Source organism: Chinchilla lanigera, unplaced genomic scaffold (genome assembly GCF_000276665.1).
Source record: "Chinchilla lanigera isolate Chin_1 unplaced genomic scaffold, ChiLan1.0 scaffold00070, whole genome shotgun sequence".
NCBI lineage: Eukaryota > Metazoa > Chordata > Mammalia > Rodentia > Chinchillidae > Chinchilla > Chinchilla lanigera.
The window spans coordinates 11,483,452-11,509,889 of NW_004955471.1; the positions used below are offsets into that span (position 1 = coordinate 11,483,452).

The window sequence follows — 26,438 nt, forward strand, 5'->3', positions numbered from 1 at the left end:
ATCCTCCATTCCGTCTGACTCCCTGCTTGCAAGAGAGAGACAAGATAGTCAGAGGTGACATGTGCAAGCCTTCATAGCCCTCTACCACAAGCCTGGTCTTTGCCGTAAAAAAAATTCCTCCTTGGGAGTTGATGCTGCTGAGGCCTTCCTCTTGTCAGTCCCTCTTCACCATGGGCTGCCTCCTCACCAACCTGGCAAGCCAGTTCAGTGAAGCCTGGCTCCTCCGCCAGGAGCTGATCCCCAAGCGTGGCAGACTGCACCACGTGGCAGACTGTCAAGGACAACCCACTAATCACTCAGCTGAAGGACACTAACCTATACCTTCACACAAGTTAGTATCCCTTTAAAAGGGAGGCTAGAGAGGGGCCAAAGCCCATTATTGGTACATTTTTGACACAAGGTTGCTGGTACCATTCCTCACACAACACACTCATTTTACGATGGTAAAGCCATCGGGAGGGTATCACCTAATACAAGATCTCAGAATCATCAGTGAGCAATGATGCTAATCCAGGCCTACTGGCAGACCAACACACCCTCCTTCAACAAATCCAGGAGACATTAACTGGTTCTCTGTCCTTGATCTCAAGGATACTTTCTTTTCTATTCCTTTGAATCTTAGTTCCCAATACTTGTTAGATTCACCTCTCTAGGGTAAAACCCAAGCTGCCCAAGGCACCAAAAATCGAAGAAGATAGGCCACAAACTTTGTATACCTGTAAACTGATGGATGGCCTCAAGTTTCTTTTCATAAAAGAAAACATCAACCAATCTATTGTGTCGGATAAGTAAACCATTTTGTTTCCTCTAAATAAAAGGTAACTATGTATTCATCACAAATGTCCATTTTTGGATTGGGTCTTTGAATTTGGGGGGGTCTGACTCTTTTCGATTCAGAAATTGGCATCTTAGATGAATACACACTTCTCAGATGAAGAAATACGAATGGCAAATAAATATATGACAAAATGTTTAACATCATTAGTCATTCAAGAGATACAAATTAAAACAACACTAAGATTCCACCTCACCCCAGAAAGAAAGGCTATCATCAAGAAATGCTGGAGGGGTTGTAGGGGAAAAGGAACGCTTCTCCACTGTTGGTGGGAGTGCAGACTGGTGCAACCACCATGGAAGTCAGTATGGAGACTCCTCAAAAAAGTAGGATTAGAAGTCCCATTTGACCCAGCTCTTCACCTTCGGGGTATCTTCCCAGAAGAATTAAAACATTATACCACAGTGATATATGTGCACACATGTTTATAACAGCACAATTTGTCATAGCTAAATCTTGGAAACAACCCAAATGCCAATCAACCAATAATGGATAAAAAAGATGTGGTCTTTTTATACAATAGAGTACTCCTCACCCATAAAAAAGGATAAATTTTTATAGGTAAATGGTTGCAACTTGATAATGTACTCTAAGTGAAATACCTCAGACTCACATGTGTAAACATAGCATTGTCTCCCTGGTGTGGGAAACAGAAAAAATAATAAGGTCCAAAGTGTATGATAGATGTTGTAAAGTGGGAAGAAATTGTTTGAAAGAAAAAAAGAGCTAGGGTAGGAGAAGGGAGGGAAAGGGGGAAAAAAGTACAAGATAGTTACACTACTAGCTTCTTTTAGTTCAATGAAAAGAAAAGTTTGTGCTAATATCATTTGGAGAATTTTTTATGCCCATATGTTGTACTCTGAGTAACTATTTTAAGAAAACAATATGTAATTTTTAACTGTTGTTATTCTACTATTATACTGTTATGAAATTTTGTTTTACTTTTCTCTCATAAAATAAAAATAAATCAATAAGCAAACAGACAAATAAGTAAATAAATGAATGGGAAAATCAGCCCCATCCTGGAAATATGGTCTCTTTTTGCAGATCTTGTGTAGCTGCTTTTGTCAGTCTCGCTTGCCACTACTGACTCCTGAGATCCCAATCCTCAGTTATAAAATGATCGCTGTGCTTGTTCTTATTCTTCTTGGGGTTCTCTTTGTTTGCTCAAAATTGACTCTGTAAGAGATAGCAGGCAATGATTACTCACACAGAAACTTACATCTAATCCCTTTGTTATTACCAACAGTTTCCTAAGGATCTGACAGACAGCATGGACAAAATTTCCCTAAACTTTATCATCCTCCAGAATTAAATAGATTTACTGACTGTGGTAGCTCTATGACACCGTAGGGCCTAGCCCTCTGAGACACTGAAAAGGGGATATTTGTTGCTAGAAGAATGTTGTTTATATGTCAGTCATTCTGGAAGAGTGAGAAGTGCAGTGTAAAAGTTGGCTGACCAACTTCTAGGGTTCCTGGGAACTATCTGAGTCATGAGATATGTCCTTGTCAAGAATCTGAAATCAGGCCTCCTGGTTACTTCCCTTCACAGGGTCTTTATTAATACTTCTCATAGCTTTACTGCTTGGAGCATACATAATCTCTTGGTCAAATTTGTTTCTTCTCATTCAATATCTTAGCCTCGTCCTAGCTGAAAGCTGAAAAAGCAATATCATCATTTCAGATGATTATCTGAGTCAAAGCCACCTTCCTTTCCACAGATCACCAACAAATCCTCAGAGAGAGTGCGGCTCCCCCAGCCCCTAGATCGGGCAGGGCGAGAGTTCTATGGTCTATGCACTGCTGTTCAGCAGGAAGCAGCTGTAAAAGATGGACATTCTACCTTCCACACTCTTTAAAGATTTTAGGGGGCCATTATTTTGGGGAATAATATAGATAGTATAACTAGAGCTATGGACCTCTCCCCTCCTCTCATCTGAACCTGGGCAGAGTTCTAAGCTCAAACCCTCTCATCCTCCTAAGGCTTACTACCTGGAAGAAGAAAGAAGAAAGATAAAGATCCCGGAGGCCATCTTGGAACCCATTTGGGACCCCACCACCCATGCCAACATTAATTCGATCTTTTTTGCTTGTATTTCAAAGCTTTTAACAATTATTATGTTATATTTATAATATAAATTGCTTAAAAATATATCCAAAAAAATCACATGACTTTTCCTAATGCAGTACTGAGGACATGTTTTTGTGACTTGCTTTTGGACTCTTCCTTTAAAATTGAACTTGAGATTTCATGTGATATTTGTACATCAGTGTAAGTGAAAATTTATGCACCAAAATTCAGCTGGATAATGGTCAGAGTGAAAGGTGTGTATGATGAGATGACATCAGTAATATACTATCAACTCTATATTTGTGTATCCTCAACTCATTTGGAAATTTTTTAGCTTCTAATAAAAATAATTCAATCTCTTATTCACAAAGTAGGAGCAGTGTTCTGAAAAAATAATGTAATGAAAGCACTAGAGAAAACATATGAGTAGCAACCTCATACATAAGTGATTATTTTTAAAAAGGCAAAACCATTATGGAAGTAGTTCATTTTGCATAAATTTGAGCTCTTTATCTCACAAAGTTGAAGAATGAGTATCAAAGATATCAGGAGGAATATAAGAAAGTGTTTATAAGAAATTTAATAAAAAAGAAAAAAGCTCTTGGTGAATACCTACCAAAATGAGATTCTGGACGTGGAACTGACTATCTGCTCCCTTTCTTTAGACCTTACATAGATGAGTAAAGGACAAGAAGTTCTAAAAACTCGCTTACTTCTCTGGAGCCTGGTTACTCCACACTTTCCAGTTTCTGGAAATCAGGTTCAAGGGAAACTGGTTGCTCTGCATTTCTGTTTCCCCAGCCTCGAGTTCAGGGAGGATCTGTCAACCCATTAGCCTAAGGTCTCTGCCCAAGAGCCTTCTCCCCAGAAGAAGAGGCTCTTATCTCCTCTTATCCCAACTTTCATCTTTCTTTCTATGATTTGAATTAGCTCAGTATGTAAGCTATGTGCTTGTGTCTGGCCAACACTGGCTTTGGTTGCCCAGACTGACTGCCTACTTTCAGGCTAAGTGACTAAGTTGTTGACTACACTTTACTGCGTTACCTTCAGAATAATGTTCCTTTTGTTGGATACTGTTGTTTAGAAAAAAAAATATCAAATTCACTGTAGGAGGTTCTAGTATAAGCACTTCTGCAAAGGGAGTAGGGTGATGGTGGGTGTAAATTTCACCAAACCTTTTATGTGAATGTAACTATGCTCTAAAAACTCTCTATAGAGGTTATATACAGATGAGTTTAAAGCAGATGGAGATTACTTTAAAGCATTAAAAGATCACTGTAAAAGTCACATGATCTTTGTCACACCAAAGTGACATATATCCAATATATTCTTCCACCAGAAAGCCACCAGAAATCAATGCAGGTAAAAATACCCAGACTAATATTATTCAGAAAGGAATACCACAAAAAGTTAGAAGAAACATGATCAAGAGGGATTTGCAAAATTTTTTAGAAGTATAAATAAACCAAAATCATCCACACCCAACTTTTCAAGTTAAAGAAAAAGTGTGTGAAACAAAAACACAATAAGTTGGATTCACAGAAAATTAGACACCACAGGAGAAAAAAATTAGTGAACTTGGTACACAGTGACAGAAAAAGTTTAAAATGAAACAGAGAAATTATTTAGTAAAGTGCCTAGAGCCTCACTGAGCTGAGAACATGCTTCAAATATGTGAGACTGGAGTTCTCAAACTAGAAGAGAGTAGGTTTGAGGGTAGAAATACAGACAAAACTTTTTCCAAATTTGACAAATAGCATAGAGGCATGGGTCTAAGTTTAAAATCCCAAGTACAAGAAATATGAAGAGAAGCACCTTGAGTGATATCATAATCGAGCGGCTTAAAGTGAGTGATGAAGAAAAGAATTTGAAAGCAATTGGTGAAAAGAAGATGAATCAGGTACAGAAGATCAAACAAGGATGACACAAGACATTTCATTAGAGGCAAACGCTATGAGTCTGCACTATATGGAGGTAGGATTAAAAACGAAAGATAGGTAGAAAGGCATCAAGGAAATCATAACTAAAACTTGTACTTTTAAGAAAACTGCAACTTGCAAGATCCACCTAAAGTAACCCAAGGTGATCCATTTCAGCATTTCTTTGGATAAATTTAGGCTCCTTTTGCTGGGCCTGGTGGCACATGCCTGGTGATTCCAGCACTTGGGAGGCTGAAGCTGGAAGATCACGGGAGGCAGGAAGATCGCTAGCCCAGTGAATCCTGTTTAATACAGATTTATTGTTGTTTCCAAATATTTTCAGCCTATGATTGGTGATATTCAGGGATGCAGAATTTGCAAATAAGAAGGGCCAACTGTAATAAGAAGGAAATAACAGATTAAAACAAAAATAAAACAATGATGGGTTAGACAACAGAAACAAAATAACCAGTGAAACCAAAAGCTTGTTCTTAAGTGATACTGACAAACTGACAAATTTCTGGCTCTGATGAGCAAAAGCAGAGAGCCACACAGATCACCAAAGACAGAAATGAAAGACAATTTGAACCCAAGATCATGGCTCTGCTCTACATTTTTCTGTTCATTATACTCTTTCATAATATGTTTCTACATCTCCACCACTCCTGTTAAGTAAAATATGAATTTTTTGTCAGGAAGCAGACAGTCCAAGTCGTATTATATGAGTTTCTTGATGACATTAAGGAATCGTGAAACTTATGGCTGCAAGATTTTGGTAAGCCTGAAGACGTTAGAAATTTGGGGAATCATTTTCAATATCATCTGGGTGGAGATAGAGATGATAGGTAGAGATAGAAACAGAGATAGAGATCATAGAGATAGATGATAGATCGATAGATAGACAGATAGATAGATAAATAATAGACAGATACAGATGCCAGTAGATATATTTATAATCATAGATATGATTATGAATATAGATGAGAAAACTTCAGGGAAACAACTTAGGGGAGAAAAGTTAGAGAAAACAAATGCATAGTGACCTACATCCATACCAACACAAAGCCATCTTTAGCAAGACAATTTGTAAGTCTTAGTAGCTAACAGAATTTACTTAGCTGTGTCAATAGCTCTTCCAACCATTACAGCACTGTAATCTGGAATTCTCAGAGAAATTATGAAATCAATTACTTGTATAATAACCACGACTGTGTTTCATAAACCTCGTGTTTTATGAGAGAGCTCATAAAAGGAGATAGATGCAGAGTAAACATTAGAAATTTATATTAGGGTTCTCCCTAGAAATAGAACAGACACAAAACACACATATGTCTACATGTATCTGTACACATATATATGTGTATATGCAACACACATTTGTAATATGTATTTGCAATGTATACTATACATTTACAATATATGGGAAGACCCAGATCCAGACATACGCAGACAGACAGGCAAAGCAACACAGAGAAATGTGGACACAGAGGGAGACATATTCCAAGGTGTTATCCCATGTTATTACAGGGCTGAAGATCTCAAAATCTGCTGTCTGGAAACTGGGAACCTGAGAAAGCCAGTACTGTAGTTCAAAAGCTTAAGCGCCAGAGAACCGCTAGGATACTTACCAGTCTCGGTGGAAAGATCTGAGAACCAGGAGTGTGAAAGACAGAAGGCTGACACCCTACCTCAGGCAGAGCGCGAACTCGTCCTTCCTCCTTTTATTCAGGGGCTCAGGCGATTGGAGAATGCCCACCTGCGCCGGGGAAGGCATCTACTCTGCTCAGCTCACTACTTAGATTGCTCATCTTGTCCAGAAACGCCTTCCCAGGCTCCTCCTAAGATAACGCTTTACCAGATACCTAGTCATCTTTGACCTAGTCAAACTGCTACATTGAGCATCTGGGTAAAAAACGTAAACAGATAAAAGTGTGTAATACAGCAGAGGAAATTCTTGCTGAAATCCATATGAAAATAGTGACTGGGGCCTTTGCCTTCAGAGTCCAGAACAGGGAATGGGAAGGAGAATCAGGAAGTCTAAGCATCTGCCTTGCTCTCTGGAAAGATCTCAGAAGACATCTATTATCAGGAGCAAAATCTGGAAACAATTCCCATGCCAGGGAGTGAGAAAAAAGTGGAATGAATGATTTCATAAAACTCATTTTTCATGATGCCAAAAGAAGACAGAAAGTCATCACTGAGAAGCCAGGAGTGAACATGAGACGAGAGAAAAATCAATGCAAGCATGGCGCTGCATCTACAGTCACTGGGAAAGAATCTGCCTACTGCTGCACCCTCACTGTATTATTATGTCTTTCCTTTTAGACTGAGTGAAGATTTTTAAAGTAGTAGTCAAGATACCTTGGGCAGGGGCCAGGGATTTAGCTCAGCGGCACAGCGCCTGCCTGGCAAGTGCAATGTCGTGAGTTCAATTCCCGGTACCCGGTGTGGTGGGGAAGATACCTTGGGCATAAGGAATTATGTAATGATGTTCCAAATCAACAGAAAATAAAAATATATTCTTTGATTTTTGCTGCCTTCTCTTCAGTCTATAAAGATGGCCTCCTTCTTGCCTCTAGATAGCATTTACCAGGTGGGTTTTATGTAAAGGACATGAATAATAGTGGGGTTTTTTTTTTAAAGTATATTTTTTGTGACCTACGGTTCTTGTTCATGATTTTTTTAGTCATACATATTAATCTAGACTAAAAACTTGAAACAATTTGGTATTTAAAAAATTTTAAATATTAAAGTTAAAAAATCTTTGACTTCCTGTAAGAGTCATATGTGAATAGTCATTTTCAGAGTGTGGACGTGGAACTGTTTGTTTCTCTTGGAAATAGCTATTCCATCTGCACTTAGATAGAATAAATGACTTTTAAATACAGGCCTTCCTCTAATGACCAAGTTCTGGTCCTGTGTCTAGGTTAACTGAACTAGATGCTAAATGAGGTGTACACAGGATGTACATTATAATATTCAAAACAAAGAAATGGTCAAAGGAGTTCCAACTCAATGGCTTTGCTCTTATTTGTGTGACTCTTACTGCAGCACTGTGATGTATAAAAACACAGAAAGCTACAGTACTGTACTGTACAGTACTGCACTTTACAGTACAACCAGCACAACTCACAGTACTTACTGTAGAAGAAGCCACCACACTACCGCACTACCCTTCACACTGCTGCATCATAAGTCCCAATGCAGGCTCTAAATCCAAGTGGCAGGACTTTAGAACAGCATGCATCAGCGGTAGGTCTGAGCAGTCACTAAAAGGGTGGGTCGTCAAAAAAGGAATCTGTATTTTGAGGTGTTATAAATATTTGCCCTCCATGCAAGTTTTCATAATATTTAATTTCCTAATATTTATATCAGTTGATTTAATTTCTTCTTTAAACCCTTCTCCTACTGGGATATGTGAAATCTCATTTTAGAAAAAGACTTTCCTCACTCTAATTTCTTTGGGCCTCCTCTCTGTGGGAAGGCAGGTATAGCCCTAATATGTGATAAGCTTTTTCTCACATATTTGACGAAGTTAACACAGATCATCATTACAGTCCACATCAGTGCAAACACATTTCCCATAATTTTAAAAAATAGCAACAATGAAGCCTGGATTTTTAGAAAGATATTTTGGCTTTTTCTTGTTACAAACTAGAGAGTGTTTTCCTGAAGAAAAATTCTCATTCGATCCTGAATCAAGTCTTGTCTTAATGACGGGCGGGTATGATTGACATCTGACCATTTCCGGCCTGTTTATTGCAGATTGATCATTTTATGTCCCAAAGTGGCCTCCTCTTCCCCTGGGAGAAAAACAGAGTGCACCATCCTTGGTGAGGTGATATTTCTTTCCCAAACTGAGCTAAATCTGCAAACATCATGGAGTAGTATCTCTCCAGAATGTAGTACATTGGGAAGCAGCTATTTCATTATTGTAGCAAAACTCTCATCATTTTTTCTTTGTTTAATTTGCTGGAAATCAGAGCAGCTGAAATTATTTTTTAAACACATGTTATTCTGTAGTCAACACATTTGTTACTTTGGGAAAGAGCCTTCTTCCACTTTAAATAATTAAAAGCACGCTGTAGCTACTCAAAATGGACCTGTTATTGCATAAGGCATAATTCCTTGATATGTTTTCCTGGCAAACATGGAAGTATAGCCAGGATTGGAGAACAGATACACAGTAGGGGCCCAAGAAATCACAAAAGGTTGGCAAACACTTAAAATACTTGAAGAATACAACCAGAATGTGGTTTATGATTTGGCATAAAAAGGCCAAAATATTCTGACAAACATCTTTCTCTACTGAGAGTTGTGCTTTGTCCTACACATCTTGTGTCATGTGATATGAGCCCAAATGAGAATGAATACTTCCTTTGGAACCTCGAGAGTCTTCGTTCAATGTGAATAGCCGAATCATCCTCAGACAATTCAATTAATAAGTGGGTATTTGGCATGCTGCTCAGAGTAACTGTTGGAACGGCCATTGAAAATATAATTGGCTAAGCTATACGATACAATGAAATGGAACCAATCTTGAAATGTTAGGATAGTGAAAACAATCCATTAAATTGTGTTATGCTAGTCCTTAGGACTGAGATTTTGTTGATTTTATTACTAGAACCCAGATCAGATTCTGTACAATATTAAAATGTAGAGCAGAAAACACTGCTAAAACTTTTGGTGAAGAATAGCTCTCTGCTCTTCCACATTTGCACAGAGAACCAGAGCCGTTTTCTGAGCATAGACCGCGAATCCTAGACATTCATGCCACAGTATGCAATTCAGACAATGGCCACACTGAGGTTGAGAGGCTCTAGCACATCTGAAGCCAGTCTAATTCACTTTAAAACAAAACTAAAATGTGGACAAATGAAATACCTGCCTGTAGTTCAAGTGTTTGCAGTCTTTTAGCACCATGGGTATCTCTGTGTCTATGAAAATCACCTGGCCTCAAGTGGCTCTGGATAAATATCTGGTGTAGAGAGTTGGCTCATCTCTGGTGAAATATAGGACACTTGGCCACTATTAGAGCCTTCCTGGAACAGCTTACCTTCCAGGGAGCGTGAGTTAAATGCCTTTACCCAAATAGAATTGATTTTTTAAAATCTTTAAAATGACTTTAAAGCACAATGACATTCTGAAGTCTATTATTTTGCTAAGTAGGGTAAAGTTTCAATAATGTCTGTTGCTCTTCTTAAGCCTTGCCTCATCTTTTGTGTCTTTTAGATTAAAAGCTTATTCCTCCATTAACCAGCCCAAGTGTGGCATCTGTTTCCTGCCAGGGTCCACCCAATACACCTACAGGACAAAGACGAGAACTTGGCTGGGAGCACGCGTTACCCTGCGTCACCTGCGCCATCTGAGCAATCTGATACATCACTTACGAGGAGCGGTGTTCGAAGGGACCAAACACATCATCCAAAAGGAAGACTACTTTAAAAGAGGCCAGTGATTCTCTGAAGCTTTCAGGTAAATTCAGTAGATTGCAAGTTAGTGTGATTGCTGAAAAGTTCTTGGTCAAATCGGAAGTGAGCTCTTCAAATGCTTCCTCATTTTTATTATCTAATACATCAAGGGGCAAAGAATGCACAGAAAAGTACAGTGGGAGTGCAGATAAATGTGAAGAAAATATGGGGGGAAAAACGACACTGAATGAGTTAGGAATTGTTCATAGCTTTCTGCCTTATCATACTTTTGCTAAAGAAAAATCAGAGCCTTAAAAATAAAATTTTGAAGATTTTGTATATGAAATCCATTTAGTTCTGTCCCTATTCACTAACTGAGGTACATAAAAATAATCAAGCTGTAGATTTTTTTGTAAAACATTGAGATTGTATGTATTATGGAAATTCTCAAAAAGAAGGTTCCTGAATCAGCTGGCATGAACCTCCACAAGCAGGTTAAAATTCTTATGAATGGCAGGAAGGTTGCTCATTGGTATGCGAATTGGATGCTCTTGAAGTGACTTCATCTTGCACGGTAAAGTGCTTCAGGTTGGGATCATGTTTTCCTGGCTTAGTGTTTCCATTCGGCTAGCTCTGCACTTCTGTTTTTCATCTGAGCAAGCTCCCTTTAATCAGAGAAGTGTGAATAACTAAGCACTGCATCCGATCAGCCCTCCAGTGAACAGAAGTGTTTTCTCCATCACGACTTCTGAGACAGCAGAGGAGTAAACGGACGCACGCACAGCAGTGACTTCAGTTTCGCTAAGCTTGAGTTCAGAAAATAACTCCTCATACAAATATGCAGCATGGAAGGCTGAGACGTTCTCAAGAAGATGAAAATATCCCACCGAAACAAACAGTTGGACTCTTTGATGGCTCGAAAATGTGGTTTTTATTACAAACAAATTAGCCTTGCGGGGAGAATTCTCACATGGATATGAACTCTGATTGCTTAATATTCCCGTAAGCACAAAATAAGTAAAATAAGCTGTGTAAATGAAGACTACGGATGCTGAAATCTACTAATGAGTACATTTCACGTAGATATCTTTGTGCATTTAAAAAATGTGTGTGCCTCGGATTACTCAGACTGCGGTGTGGTAAGTCACCAAGAGCCCTTTTCCTTCCAGTTAGGTCTGAGCGCAAATATTTCTTTCTCGCAGTGAAATTCTATTTCCATGAAAGTGTGGAGAATCGTGCTTGCAGGTCTCTGGAAACTGGACATTTATGTTTCTACGAACACTCGTATGGGCTTCTGGAGTCTGAAGGGTGGGGGACGGGAGCCTCGAGGGTGTTAGCTGCTTTCTTCAGTGCTCACTGTCCAAGCTGCCCCCTAACGGTCTGAGCCGCCACCATATTTGACCTCAAGTTTAGGTTCTAAACGCAGAAAAGTAAAGCGCTCTCTCTGATCATGTGTGCTCCTCCATTTCGCGTCTCGCACAGGCCCCTTCTCCATCTCTGCCCAGGTGGAAGTGCCTCCCTTGGTGACTGAGGCCCCGCCTCCTGCCTCCCGGATGGATTCCCTCCCCCTGTCCTCCGTCTGACCTCCTCCTGCTCTTCCTGAGCTCAGCCCTGCTGCACCAGTCCCTACATTGCGATCCCGTAGGCACAGGCCCTCAGCCTGTCTTCCACACGGTACTCTTCCAACTGCCTGCAGGAGTAACTGCTCCTCACCTCCAATCTGCCTAACTGCTCGTCCCAATAAAGACGAGTAATCTGGTACCTTTCCTCGCCCTGCCCGCCTGCTCGGTTCACCCTCTCCTACTTTATTCTGCGTCCAAACTCGCCTCACACCTGACACACTGCATTATGTATGAGCTGATCGTGGCCGTTCTTCTTCCTCATCTCTCTGCAACTGAGGCAAATGTCTTTGACTGTTGGTCATTGCATGGCATCAGTGCCTAGACCAGCGGGCAACCTACAGTAAGTGATAAATATTTAACACACTTTAAGAACCTCTTACGAAAACAAAGACATCTTAAAGATGGTAGAGAGTCCCTACACCAACGTATCTAAAATTCATTTTCAAAACTTACAAAGTGAAATATCTCAAATACATGAATTCTGCTGAGAAAGAAAGAGGAGTCCTAAAGCCTGAGCCACAAGGCTTTAAATGTACGTGTTGCTATCCAGAGCCGTGCTCTGCAAACTACGGCTTGGGCCACATATGGCCAGCCTCCTTTCCCCCGCAATTAGGCTTTGATTGGCACAAGGTCACAAACATTTGCTTGTCCTCTAAGTCTGCTTTTTCTCTGCAGTAGAGCCGTTGAGGCGTTGGAGTTGAAATCTAGGGGCAGGCGAAGCCCAAGGCATTATCTGGCCTGCTAGACACTTTGTCAACCAACCTTTGACTTAAGTTCAACTTACTGGCATTTGGCAAATAAACTGATTCCCAAATGTCACCAATTATCCAAATAAATGCTTTCCACTGTATGTTAGGACAGTAGCTGGGCTCTGAAGAAAGCCCGTGTCACCTTGGGCGCCCCGATCTCTCTCCTGAGGTCTGAGTTATAGAGTTAAGTGTGAGGTTTTCTCTATTAACTCATGGGCTTTAGCTGAAATGGAAATATGTAGAATTCTAAACTAAATGATCTCTCTGGAAGGCTCATCCTACCTTGTATTGTTATTCATAATTCTCCATATCCCAAATTATTTGGCATTTTATTTCTATTTCATGATACGTTAGAATTTTTGGTATCTATATCCTTGTGTCCTTTTTCTATTTAAAAACAGTTCCCTTGATGTACCCTGAAAGGTACTGTCAGACATTATTGTACTACATTTATTCTTCAATAATTTTCTTGAAGGAAGGTATAATTTTCTTTAACATCTAATTCTAGATGTACAATTAGTGTACCTTATTTAGTAACATCATTGTTAACCTAATACCTGCATTATAATTAGTGATAGAGAAAGGTAACTTCAGATGACAGACTTATCATAGGCTTAGCAAAACATGGAATACCAGTGCTTTTAAGGGAATGCATTTAGGTGCTATTTTAAATAACATTTGATTGGATATATTCAAAGGCCTCTTCTTAACAGAAGCTAAAGTCAACCACATGCAAGTATCTGTATAGTTCAAGTGAAAAACTATCTTTCCTTAATTCTATAGACTTTTTTTAGTTTATCTTATATACTTGTAGTGTGTGAATGTGTGTGAGTCTATAAATATGTGCGCAGAAACAGATGATGATGATAGAGAGAGAGAGAGACAGGATAAATAGATGATGGTAGATATAGATAGAGAGTGATTGATAGATACATAGATACATATGATGATAGATAGACAGACAGATAGACAGATAGACAGACAGATGAGAGAGAGGGAGAGGAACTGGGAGATTTGTCTCAAGGCTGGCATATACGATATATTCATTTAATGTAGCATTATTCTTTCCTATGCATTCTTTGCTTTCTCACCAATAGATATAAGAAAATAGCCAAAGCATGACTTTAAAGTTTTCCCATTAGGTCTGGGTTATACAGCTAAGCTTTTTATGACTGTCTAATCAGACGACTGACCACTTACTTGGAACTCCATAAATGCAGGCTTAAAGGCAGTATATTTTGGGCACAATTCAGCCTGAGAAGATTGCCTGCCTGAAAAGATAAGCCTGCCTCATTGCCTTAAATGCCATTCTCCATTCCATTAGATTATTAAAGATTGTGCATATCAGATCCACAGTGATATTTACTCCATACCTAGCAATGTCAGGTGCTTTCATAAATGTGTTAGTGGAATTCAAATGGGATAACACATTTACTAAATAGTCATTAAATACGTGAACAATGTAAACACACTATTACAACCCCCTTTGAGGAGGAACATGAAGTCAAAATGGTTTAATAGAGGATGAGTTCCTTGGGAACAAATATGGCTTGTTACAAAGTATACCTCCAACCATTATCCCAACTCATGGTACATGACAACTAGCAAATGTTTATTGCTTCAGTGGGTGTCAACTGAATACGTATACTCAGTAAAAGGTAGAACCTAGGTTTGAAAGACATTGTCTGATATCAAGACTAATAATTTTTTTCTTGCACAAAGGGTTGAATTCTTGCAAAGAACAAAGGAAAAGATAACTGCAGATATACTTTATATATAGGACTTTCCACCTAAAATGTTTCTCAGATAAATCATGCTGTCTAGGTATTGACAACAATACAGCTTTTGGTGGGTTATAATAAAACAGATCTTATAAATGTCTCAGATGAGTGCTTGACTTAGGTCAGTGACATCTGTAGAAAAGCCACGTGCCAGAGATAAGGAAGATTCTAGAAACAGTGTGGGAAACTTGGGAGTTGATGGTTCATCTGTCCAGAAAACATTCATCAGATTGCTGGAGACAGCATGTGGGGATCTTCCTCCTGTACATCTTGGTAATTTCTGGACTCCACATGAGAGGATCCTACTGGTTTAAAAAGAGGGCACAGCCCAAGCCTGGAGGACAACGCTGGGGAGGATCAAGGTCACAGGACTTCGAGTACTGCAGCTCTGTACTGCACTGCCTTGGAAAGCCCTCATAGAGTAGCAGACCCTGGAAGAACAGCTGTGATGCCTTCAGAAGCCTTGTCAAGCAGCTCAGGGTTTCACAACATCAGCAGAATCCAGCACCCCAGTCCGGCACGAGCAACACTGATGTCCTGCATCTAAGCAGAAGGAGGACATGTGTCAGTTTTCCAGGCCTGGTTTCTTTTGTGTTCTTCTGACCTACTTCATAGTTGCAACCTCCTTCACGGCTAAGAGGGTCCAAGCTTGGATGATAAATACGTAGTTAGCCTTGAAGCTTCTAGGAGAGCAAAATGTGATATGCAGTGATGATTCTGGTAGTGACCAAACAAGTAAGAAAAAGGTTCTTCAGCCAAACCCTGAGAACATACAGGTACCTTGACTGTGACCCGTGACCCTTCTCAGAGGCTGGATTGGGTCTTGTCTTTGAACTTCTGGGTCTTCTAAATCATTCCCTTCCCAGGCTGCAGTGTAGGTCATGTTTCAGTTTCCTCTGCAGTATCATGGATAGATTTCCCACCCTGACTCAAGTTCAGTAATACTGGGGACTTTCAAGGAATCTTATACTGACAAATCCTATTCATTCCCCTGATGATGGAACATCTTCTACTAGAAATCTCTTTGAGCTGTCCTGCTCAGATACACGGGTTGTCCCCTAAATTATCCTTGATTTGTCAGCAAGGCCCCACAGGTCTTTTCTCTTGAAGTTTGCTTTGCCTGGGATACTCTTCTCTCAGGTCTATGTGTGTAGTGGCCCTTCATGGACTTTGGTTCTCTGCTAGAGGGTGGCTTCATGACTGAGCCTTCTGTAGCAGCACTCCCTAGCAGAGCACCCCCATGTTCCTTCCTCCCTCTTCACTATCCAATCCCTCACTGCACTTTACTTTTCAACATCTCTTAATATTTATTATTAGCAGTCAAAAGTGCAAGTAAAGTTATTTTATGCCAATCATTCAACATCTTTACTTGTGTATTTGGCTACAACATGCTTTCCTTTTCTATAATGTGTATTTTATTTTTGCTTCACACATAACATAATTTAGTTCTGTTGTGGAATGAGCAAAATGTTTCTTTCTTCTCCTGGTTTTGGGACCTCCTAAGAGGTGGTAAGAACTTAGCAATCAAGAGATCAGTAGGCCAGCTTCATTATGCATAAAGCTGGTGGGAGAGTGTGTTTAGACGTGTGGTCGAGTGAGTGTATAAATACTTTGCCTCCTGGAAGTTAGATAGATGTATTCACGTAATAACCACAAAACTGGATGAACTCAGGTGTCCTCAGCAGGGAAATAGCCCTCTTAATGAAAGGTCACAGTACGAGTGAGTAGAGGTGTGGCAGGATAGGTTCAAAATCAGATCCTAGAGGTGGCTCCAGTCTTACCCTGTAGCATAAACTTCCCATAGCAGGTGCTGTGATTTGAATGTGCGTGTTCCCCCAAATTCACATGTTGGAATTTAAACCCTGATCTGATCATACAGACTTGAGAAGTGATTAAACCATGAAGACCCTGCCTTTATGAATAGATATGTGCTTACAAGAGAGTGTGAAGGAACTGCCCTGGTTCCTGTCTTGTCTCTTCCATCATGTGAGGATGCAGCAAGATGCCCCATCTTTGATGCTGAGAGAACAGGCCTCACCAAGCACACGCCGGGGCTGTCTTGCTCCAAGACTTCGTAATCTCCAGAACTGTGAGGGAACATATTTCTGTCGTTTATACATTATCCAGTCTAAGGTACTTTTTATAGCAGCAAGAACAGACTAAGACAGCCATAATAATTCCTCGGTAGGGGGCAGGGACATAGCTCAGTGGCACAAGTGCCTGCCTGGCAAGCTCAAGGTCCTGAGTTCGATTCCCAGTAAAAAAAAGGAAAAGAAAAGAAAAACAAAACAAAACAAATAATTCCATGGTAGGAATGGAAACTAGATGTTTTTCTGAACCCTTAGCACGGAGTATGTGGTAAGAGAAAAGGGCGCTCCCTGCGCTGATGAGCTGTCTGCACACAAGCCAGCATCTCCATGTATGCTTATGCCTAAACTGTAGGCTTTGTAAGTATAAAGACTTTTAGAAGGAATTCTCAAAGCTAATACATCCTCAGTTCATAGTAGATTTTCAGTATCATCTACACACACTTACACAATCAGATGAATCATGACTGTTTCATTTTATTTCCCTGCACAGAAACATTCAAATGACTCTTTCATTTAAAGTAAAAGTTATGTTTTCTTACCCTAGAATTGAATGCTTTCATGTATCTGGTTCTACCAAAGCTTTCCATGATATCCTTTATATTTTCCCAGTAGAATCTTTCCGTTCCTGTCAAAGGGCGCTAGGGAGAATGAGTTGCAGCATACTTGTTTTAATTTCCCGATTGTTCACATGGACTTAATTCTCTTTCTGTTCCAACCCTACCCATTGCCGCTCTAAGTCAGTTCTCTGTTTTCCTCAGAAATTCCTAGTTAAGAAAAGCAAGACTTGCTTTCTTCCCCAGACTACTAGAAATTATACCGACTTGTATAAATCAGTTGTTTCTTTCCAAACATTTGTCTTGCTGTAGAGTTAGTATGAAATTCATGAGGGTAAGAAATACATCTATATTCCCCGTCTGTCCCCGTGCCGAGAAGGAGACCCAGCAAAGAGGCTCCGCCCCGCGCCCTCACTGGTTGCACGCTGAGTAATCCAAACGTGGGCCTGCTCCTTGCTGCCCAGCACAATTTCTGTGTCTGAGGCAAGCCACATCCTCACCATCCTCCGGACTAGCTCGGAATCTAAGCTCTGCCGCTCTCGCCACCCTGTCCAAGCGCAGCTGAGTGCTTCTCGCCGGCATTCCTAAGACACTTCCTTCACGACATGAGCACGGGGTTCCCCCTCAGCTCCCTTCTGCACATTTTGTGGTCCTTGTCTTGGTTTAGCTTCAGAAAATGCCTATGTCGTAGAGTGCAGTGGGAAATGCAGACTTTTTCATTTTCGGAGGACAGCCTAGCAGCGCAATGTCACATGCCTTAAAACGTACACAATCTTAGTAAGTTTTGTTTTCTTTTGCTAGAGAAGCATGTGAAAATATGTGCAAAATTTAATTAAGGATTTTCTTTATCATAGCGTTAGTTATAAGGATGGAAAGTGAAAAGATAATTCTATATCAAGAAATAGGAATTGATAAACAAATTTTAATACATGTTTATGTATAAACATACATGGTTATTACAATAAAGGTAAAATTTTATCTGGATGGAATAGTTTACGCTAAAAGTGGTTGATGAACACTATGGATGACATGTCACACTAAAAATGTAAAACTTGTAAACATAAGCTAACAATAAAATAGAGGAAGGTCTAAAACACAACAAAGGTTAAATTGGAGTTTTCGATGGAATGAGTAGAGTCATAAATATTTTGTTTTTCAGTTACTGTTATCCTATGTTTAATTTTATTACCTTGGGTTGCTTTAAAAGTAAGCAGAAGTGGAAGCTGAAACATAAGTTTAAGCTTGAAACATAAGTATTAAAGCGTGTTATTGCCATGATAACTGAAAAAAGATGCATATATTTAATGAATTGAATTATGGTGGTGAATATTCAATTGATTCTGGTGGTAAGGGTGTGGATAGGGCTAATGAATTTACCAAATGGATTTCAGGTCAGAAGGTTATCAAGGTTTAAGAAATATTCTCTACCTTGGTCCACTGGGAACAAAACATTTTTTCCTAGAAGCTAATGGACTCTGTGTACAGCAATCTGTTACAGCAGCCTGTACAACTTCAGTTGCCTCCTTCAAATGATAGGCAGACCAATTTGTCATGAGCATCCCCTTCTGCATTTTGGAGGTCAGTGTTAATGATGGAGGGATGGGTTATAGGCAGTTCTACTTCCTTTACACAAACAATGATAAACTCTCATCATTTGCTTGTTATAAATAACTTTAAAAATAACAACGAAAAAATAAATATTTTAACAAGAAAAATCAAGGCATTAAGAGGAAGAGGCTGGATAATGTTTATAGAAGAAAACTGTAGACTTCATAATAATAATAATTATTATTTTCTTAGTATTTCTGTCCTGGCTTCCTGAAAACATTATAAACAACAATTAAGATTCATGGCTGGGTTTAATGCAGAGCTTATTGTGGTAGCACTTCTTGGGCTGGGCCATTCATTTCTTTTGTGGCATATATTTTTACAGATATTTATTGAGCATTGCTGTGTGTTTCCAAAGTTGTGTTGAGCTTTAGTGGTGAGCAGCTGCCAACCTTAAGAAGTTCATATTCTAGTTGGGTAATGAATGGATCCTAATTTGTATATTATATGCTTTTCACTACACACTGTCATCCCGGCTTCTTAGCACAACCCTGTGGTGCTTTACAGGGGTTCTTCGGTTAAAAGAAAGGTTTTAGATGAATCACATTTAGCAGAGTTTATCTGAGTGGAGAACAAATACTGAAACAAATCATGCACTGGAGCATTCAGAAGGTGGTGGGTTGGAGACCCACATTTTGCAGTATGGGGGGGGCAGTAAAACCTTTCTTTTAACCATAGAAAGCAAAGTGAAGGTAAAGTATAGAAATGATAGGATTGGTTATAGAAAGGCTTCCACTCTATTTGAACACAGACTGATCACTTGGCTCCCTGTGATTGGCTGATGCCCGGCTGTTACAAAACACACATTCCTAAACTAGGTTTTGATGTAATTTGAGTTAGGTTGTAGTTATTTACCTTGGTATTCAAAGTACAGAGATAGCCTTGGACCATAGCCTCCTGCTTATTTAATTCTTTGGAAAGAAGTAGACTGTTGTGGATCTTTCCTGGTTTATTGTTGCAGAAATTTCTCTAGACCAAGCGTATATAAAGCTCAGGTGTCTTAGCACACAGAGGGGACCCTTGGGGGTTGTCTTGGTTACTTTTCTCTCGTTGCTGGGACAAAATATCTGACGCCCAAAATTTAGGAAGGAAAGGTTTATTTAGCTCACACTTTGTGGACGTTTCAGTCCATACTTGGCAGGTTACAAGGCAGAGTGGCACATGGCAGAGAGCTACAGCTCATGGCGGCAGAACACAGCCAAAGAAACAAGCACAAAAGCCAGGAATGGCCACAAGCAGCCTCTTCCTCTCCCTTACATATGCAAACTAACCACCCGAGGGCAGGTGTAGCTCTCACACCCATAATCAATCAACCTCTAAAAGCCTGCCCCATGACCGCATGAGGCTTTGGGGGGACACCCAAACACAAACCATAACAGGGGTCAGTCTTCTGGAAACCCCTGAGACATAGCTAGCAGAATCTTCTATATCTTATTTTCTTTTAACACTATGCCCAATAGAAAACTCCTTAAGGCACATCCCAATCCCTCATCACACTCTAGCATCATAAGTGTGCTCTTTAGCTCCTGTAAGCTAACTTCCAAGTCAGTGTGTACAACAGGCCTTTCCTACAGCCACCCACATCAGTGCAACGCCTCCGTTCATCTGCACCACACACTCTAAACACTGGGCACCAGCCCCGTCCACTCCAATGCAAATGGCCAAACTGGAATGTGCTCCTCGGGGATAATTTCTTCCACTCTCTGTTGAGAGCACCCTGTGCTTTGCAAAGCAATCTCTCCTCCCCACGTCTATGATAACAAGCCATCTTTTACTGCCTCCTTCCTGTATTCTTTCCCCCAGTTGTCTTTTATCTTTGCAATGTTGTTTTGTTTCCTCTTGTGTCACAGATCCTCTGCTCTCTCATACCACACACCTGTGTCAGATGACTTCATTTATCTCCATGGCGTTGATTTCTATCTATATAAGAATATCAAATCTCTTTTACAGCCCAGCTCTCCCTCTTCAATCTCCCTTGGGAACTCCTCCGTGAACACAGTGCATAGCACCTTCCCCTGGCACTATGTGGAACACAAACTTTCCCCCAGAATACTTCCCTTGCCCTAAGCTCCATTTCAATAAGTGGCACTATAATTCATCCTTATTCAAAATCTTGAATCATATATAACTTCTTACTCACCCTTCATTCTTCGTATGTCATCCATCAAAAGTCCTCTGGACATTTTCTATGCAGAGTAGAATTTGCTATATAGACTTTGTCCATTTCTGTCACCTCGACTAGACCTCAGCCCAGACCACCTGAATTATTCAAACTGCCGCTTGGCCTGAACGAGCCCTTATTCTGGTCTAACTTTCTTCTATTTCATCATCATAAGTTGTGAATCTGGTCATTTAATTTTTCCTGTTTAAAACCCTCCAGTGGTTTTCATTAACCTCTAATAAAGTTCAAGCACTTTCTGTGTATTATAAATTGTAGTGGATGGGCTCTAAGGTGGCCCCCACGAGCCACCTCACACCCGGTTTTCACAGCTCAGTATAAGCTCTTTTCAGTGAGTGTGGGTAGCCATTCACCTGGCTTCTAATCAATGGAATATGGCAAAGATGATGGCATTGAGTTTTTGTGAGCCAAGTAGTCATGTTGGAGAATTACCCGTGGGAAGGAAATGCAGCCATATGTGATTCCAGAAGCTTCTGGAAGAAGGTGTCACCTAGTAGCTGATAGTCAACATGAAAACTAGTCATTCAGATGTATAGCTGCAAGAAGTTCTGTCAGCAAGCCAGGAGAACTTGTAAGTGGTTTCTTCCCTGTTGAGAACCCTGCCCAGCCTTATGAGGCCCTTGGAGCAAAAAGTCCAGCTAAGCCTGCTCTGCTCTGAAGCCCAAGCTACAGACACTGTGAGCTAATAAGTACATGCCCATTATGTCACTGTGTTTGTGGGATCTGTTACAGCAACAATGGATAACCAACACACAATGTCTTCAGTTTCAGAAAAGCATTGCCTGTTCCTTCTGTCATTTCTGACCTTGAAGTCTTAGTTCCGGTAACACTCCTCCAAGAGTTATAATTTGTTTCAGTCCTGAACCACTCCTCCCCTGCCCAACTTCACCCCTTGACCCCCTCTCCACATTAACTCTATTCCTTGGGTCTCAATTTTAATATGAAGTCTTCAGTGAAGATTTCCTGAGCCCTAGAGGAGCTTGAGCTTCACTGTCTATGTTCAATAATACTTTCATGTGACAGGACATTGCTGTTTTATGAAAATTAATTTTAAAATATGTACTTTGCATATTATAGTTAAGAAGCATTTTAGATCTAAGCATAATAGATATTTATGTGGTCCATAAAAGCGATAGATCATCTTTGTAATACATATTTTGTAGACACAGAAACCTAATTTTAAGGCAGAGCCTAGGAAAGATCAGTGGAGGTGAAGGCCTACAAGTATGAGTCCATGTCAAAGGGCATATTCTCAGATGTGAAAGGAAAAAGAAAAAAACACCTTGGATTCATTCTGTTTCAGAATCAGCCTGGGTGCTTATCAACTGATGAATGGATAAAGAAAATGTGGAATGTACACAAAATGTAGTATTAAAAAAATGTAGTATTATCAGTTATCAATAAGATGGAAATATGTCATTAGCAGCCAAATGCATCTAAGTGTAGGGCTTTAAGTGAAATGGGTCAGATACAGAAGGAAAGCACCTTGTGTTCCCCGTTATTGTGGAAGCTAAAACATTTTGACTTAAAACACAGAAAGTGGTTCCTAGAGATTGGGAAGAGTTCAGGGCTGGGTAGAAATAGAGGTCGAATTTGATTAATCGATATCATATCATGTGGAGCCCCATTTATATGTACAATTCACACCTGTTAATTAAAAAAATGTTCATTGTTATATTTTAACAAAAACCTAGTACAATTGTGTCAGACCTTAGGCTGGCCACTTAGGGTACAGGGACAGATGAGGCACACTCACTCTCCTCAAGGGGCCCCATCCAGGAGGTAAGAAAGGAAGTCATATGAACTAAATTATGGATACATTATTACTTTAAAATAAATAGGATTAAATAGGATTTACAACAGAGATACGATATGTGAAAAAACTTAGTAATTTATAATGGTAGTAAAATGAATAACAACAGCTACCATAATTCCCAGTGTGTGCACAACCCTGTGTTAGGGGTTGCTCTTCACTATTTCAGCTTGGTGGCTGTAACTTGGATCTGCAGTGTCCCTCAAAGGCCTCGTGTTAAAGTTTAATCGCCAGCCTGTGGTCCTATGGGGAGGTGATGGAACTTTAAGGGGTGTGGCCTCATGAGAGGAAGTTAGGTCCTGGGGGAAAGTCCCTGAAGAAAATACTGGAACCCAGCCCTTCCTCACTCGAATTCTGCTTTCTAGTCACCATGAGGTGAGCGGTCCTCTGTCACTTGCTTCCTCCATGATGTTCTGCAGCATCATATGCCCAAAGGGACAGGGCCAACTGACCATGGACTGAAGCCATGAGCTGAAATGGACCTTTCCTCCTTATAAGTTGATAATGCCAAGTATTTTGTCACAGTGACCTAAAGCTAATAGTTTTATGAAGCAGGTATTGGAGTGAGGCAATTCTGATAGCAAAACCATCATCACAGTCCAGGTAAGGAAGAAAGGAATTGGGGCAGAACCAGCGCACCATCTCATCTGTACCCACCCCAGAAATAAGCTGTCTTGCATTCTCTCTCCCAGGTCCTGCACAGGTTGTCCTTGGAGCTCCTGTGCTTCCTGTGTGGAAGACTACTCCTCTGCCTATACTCACATCCCACTTCTGGAAAGTGACAGTGAAGTCCAAATGCCCAACCACGGTGCACAGACTGAACTTGGTGGGAAGTCTTTCCAATACCTGGAATCCCACTGCCTCAGTTTCCCCCTTACTTCTGCTACCATTCTCAGCCTTCCAACACCCCAGTCTCTGCTCCAACTCAAGCCTCTTATTGGCTGCCTCTTGGGGTAAGGGGTCTCAGTTTAAATGTCCCTCTTTCAGGAGGACTTCTGTAATCTCGCTACCTAAATTAAATCTCCGCTTGATACTTCCTATCTGGAACCACCGCCCTTTCTGTTCAGTTTCTGCATGGTAACAATCTCAGTTTATGACTATGCTGTTTGCCTCATGTTTACCCATATATTAACCCTCCCATCAACGATTAGACTATCAGCTTTATTAGCACCACATCCCGTTCACCTTTACTGTTGGATTCCTCGTACTAGGCACAGTTTATAGAACATAAAACTGGTCCTCTGCAACGATTTTCGAATAAAACAAAATGAATCATTTAATTGCCTAATGACCACCACCTTCCTTCATCACAGTTCTTCCCAGAATACCCCGCTGAATTACTGCAGAACCTCGGCCGAGTCACCCCTGGAGCACATGCCAAAGGGCCTCTGTCTCCTCCTAAAGAATGTGCGCGGTGCACATGCTGCCTGCCTGGGTAGTGGGGGACAGTCCCTCAGAATGCTTGGATATGTTCCTGGAAAGGAATACAGCGCTCAGTTTTACAGCAGACTCAGAGAGGTTAATCAATTCCACGGTCAGTATTTGCATTTGGACTTGTCAGACATTCAAGTTCAGACTGCGCCTGCTCCAAACAAGACCTGGCTGAAGAAATGAAATTGATTTTCTTATCTGCCAGCTTCAATCCCAGATGACATTGTATTCCGCACCTCTGGAAGTAAAAAAGGAGATGAGGGGGGCAGGGTTGCTAGGCAACCAAGGCACCAGGACGTCCTGGTTGCAGCATAATCAGCTGGAATCTGGCAAACCTCCCAGAACTGGAGTACCAGAAATAATTATTTATCTGGCCTCTAATATCCTATCAGGACTGCCTTGAATGCTCGTGTCTCCTACTAAAATTATAAACATTCCCAGCTTCACATCATCTAAAATGTAATTTTACTCTTTTAGATAATGTAAAACAATATTAACTAACAATTTGACCTATCCAAAAATTTATCCAAAATACAGTATCAGCCCTGGGAGAATGAGTTTCTATATAAGACTTCATTTTTCAAAAAGAAGCATTTTTCAGATTTTAAGACAGATATTATCTCACCTGTACTAAGTCACATATTTACACAATTAAATGATCTGAAATATGACCAATAATTCAGATTTGTTTTAGGGCTGGGCTCCAGATGATGAATTAATTAATTCATTAATCAGTCTTGCCTTCCCAAGGAATACACTACATCTGCCATGCAGAACTGCAAAGAGAAGTTCAAAACCTTGCATGAAATACGCATGTTTCATCACTAACAACCTCAAAACTTTGAAAGTGAAGTGTTTGTGGGTGTTGGAGGTTACAGAGGCTTTCTTCACCGGAGCAGTGCTGTGTGCAAGCACCCACACGTGTGTGTGAGGGAATGGCACTCTTGGTGAAGGACTTCAGCTGACCACCTAAAGAATGGGCTCTGTGCCCCTCTACTTAAAGGAGTGGGTAAAGCAATGGCTCACACCTGCAAAACCCTGACTGTGGGAAGCTGCCTGCAATGACTTCTTACACCAGAAGTAGATTATGTTTTGGGAAGAATCTGGTCTTCCACTGGGCACAGTTCTGAGGTTTGTACTTCCTGTGGCCTACCGGGCCAGCTGCAAGGATGGGAGCTGTGTCTCAGGGCCTGTCTTCAGGGGTCACTTGACCAAACAGAAAGATGTCTGGTGTGGTCAAAACTAGATGTGTAAGAGCTGAGAGAGGAGTTGTAAACTGTGAGCTGAAAATTTGAGCTCTGTTCATAGTCATCGGAGTCAGGGGAGAGGTCTCAAAAAAAAACCTCTTTTTTGGTAACTCAGTTTCATTGTTATGTTCACCTTTTTTTCTCTGTAGAATAAAATAAAATATCTAAGTATACACTTGATTTTTAAATTACATTTTTCAGTCTTCAGTGTTTTTAAAAGATCACTTATTAAGTCTTGCTTTAATGACTATAATAATGATGAAATAATTGTAAGATAAGAGAATAATTTCATTAATACTTTTATGTCTACCATCCAGTGTAAGAAATAAAGTAGAAAATATTACCACTAAATTTATATGACCAAAAAGAACCCTTGTAAGGGCTCTCTGAGCAAACACACCAAAATTCAGAATTGGGATGGGTCAAAAGAGAATAGAGCAACCACAGCCGCTCTTCCCTGCTGGATTGCTGCGAGAGCTGGACAACCTGCGAAAGAGGAGAGCCTTGTTAATCACATGCAGAGATACTACGGGCATGTCAGGCCACTTGTGCATTAATTAGTCAGCGGGGCACAGAACAGCTGAAGGTCCCTTCACTGTGAAAGTATCCAGAACATGTATGGTGCCTGTCAGAGTGGAGGCTAACCAGCCATAGGGTGCATTCTGAACAATGACGGTATATGACAAAGCGGTTTTGTTGCTCAAGGTTCCTGTTTCTTTAAGCCTTTGGATATTTTCCTAATGGGTATGGTCTGTTCTTAGGACTAACAGCATTTGTGACATAATTTCCTACAACTGATCACTGAATTTCCCCGCCCCTAGAAAATAGAGGTGAATGGTAAATTGTGGGCTAATGAGTTGCACTAGAATGAAACAGTGATGTGTTGGTTTTGGAGATATTTTTGCAAGGGAACACAATAGAATGCAGGACACATATTTTATATGATGATTTATAATAGTCACCCAAAGAATGATACACAAGAGAGTGCAGGAAATCTGTCCACACACTGAGACCAAGAATCCCACTGAGGGCCTGGACCCCATGATAATGTCCTGCATGAGTCCAGCTTAAGACTTAGAGCTCATAAGATTGCCTCCCATGAATCCAACTGGAGGCCTAGAGCCCA

General features: G+C 40.4%; 1 long non-coding RNA gene across 1 annotated transcript in view; it reads left to right on the top strand.

Moving 5' to 3' along the window:
- The window catches only part of LOC102014444, an 85,407-nt gene extending 61,092 nt beyond the window's left edge, over window positions 1-24,315 (top strand). The window contains exons 3-4 of the long non-coding RNA XR_001237061.1: window positions 10,116-10,302; window positions 23,327-24,315. This is a non-coding gene — a long non-coding RNA (uncharacterized LOC102014444). The remainder of the gene's footprint in view (window positions 1-10,115; window positions 10,303-23,326) is intronic.
- The last annotated feature ends 2,123 nt before the right edge of the window (window positions 24,316-26,438 follow it).